This window comes from Piliocolobus tephrosceles, unplaced genomic scaffold, assembly GCF_002776525.5.
Source record: "Piliocolobus tephrosceles isolate RC106 unplaced genomic scaffold, ASM277652v3 unscaffolded_15388, whole genome shotgun sequence".
In the NCBI taxonomy this organism is placed as follows: Eukaryota; Metazoa; Chordata; class Mammalia; order Primates; family Cercopithecidae; genus Piliocolobus; species Piliocolobus tephrosceles.
In genome coordinates, this window is record NW_022296963.1 from 1 (window position 1) to 1178 (window position 1178).

General features: G+C 56.8%; 1 long non-coding RNA gene across 1 annotated transcript; it reads right to left on the bottom strand.

The window, feature by feature from the left end:
• Nucleotides 1-178: 178 nt before the first annotated feature.
• On the bottom strand, nucleotides 179-1147 carry LOC113220870. Its single transcript, XR_003307550.2, has 3 exons — nucleotides 892-1147; nucleotides 569-679; nucleotides 179-479 (listed from the first exon to the last, which is right to left on the bottom strand). It is a non-coding gene; the product is annotated as an uncharacterized LOC113220870 (long non-coding RNA).
• Between the last annotated feature and the right edge of the window lie 31 nt (nucleotides 1148-1178).

Sequence of the window (1178 nt, forward strand, 5' to 3'; positions counted from 1 at the left end):
GCCCACCACCACGCCTGGCTAATTTTTTGTATTTTTAGTAGAGACGGGGTTTCACCGTGTTAGCCAGGATGGTCTCGATCTCCTGACCTCGTGATCCGCCCGTCTCGGCCTCCCAAAGTGCTGGGATTACAGGCTTGAGCCACCGCGCCCGGCCACACTGTATCCTTTTCTAAGATCACACTCTTGTGATGGACAAACTACTCAACACAGTCCCACCCACCCAGCTTCCTTGTCCTGGGCATGAGGTTTTTGCCTCTCTGATTTGGAGTATTGGGCCCTTCCTAGAGAGCTGCCAAATGAGGTAAGAGAGGCACTGAGAGGACAGGAGGAGAGGAGAGGAGCTTCAAGGGGCAGGGCAATCTGGGAGTCACCTCAACATTCTTGATCCCATCCCCATCAGCATCGTCATCACACTGGTCCCCCACACCATCATTATCAGCATCTTCCTGCCCAGAGTTGGGTGTCAAAAGGCAGTTGTCCTAAAGTTCAGGGGAAGAGAATGGATGAGTTCTGGCCTGACCCAGCCTGGGCTCCCCACTACGCCCCCTCACCCGCCTGCTCCCTGCACCTGTTTGCAGTGTTTGTTGTTGTCCATGCAGGGCAGTGCTTGGTCTGGATAGCCATCGATGTCTGTGTCAGTCCCACATACGTTCCCATTCCCAGCCCAGCCCACGTTACACTAGGGCAACACAAAGGGTAGGAGCTAGCAGTTTGGTCTGGCTCCCCTCCTCCCTCTATTTTCCCTGCTTCAGGTTCTATTCTCCCCACCAACCAGTTCCTGGGCTCAGGCCCACCTCTCTCCTGTGAAGGCCTGCAACCCAAGCCCTAAACATAGCCCTACCCCTTTCCCCAGACTCTCCCTTTTCCTTCCATGCCTGAAGCCTAGCTCACCTGGCAGGACACTGCACCATTGCGTTCAAAGAGACAGTGAGCATGGATGTGGCAGGGACTATGGGCTGGGCTGTGGCAGGTCCGGGCTGGGAGGCAGCCCTGGCTCTGGTTGCCCAGGAAACCCAGGCGGCAGGGACCACACTTGAAAGAGCCCTAAGAGTGGAGAGGCGGCATCTTAGGAAGGAGGATGAGCCCACCAGGCACCCAGGACCAGCACTGCCCCACCTGCGGGGTGTGGGCTGGGCACTCAGCTATGCCGGGCACATCAGTATCTCCTTTAGGTTCTC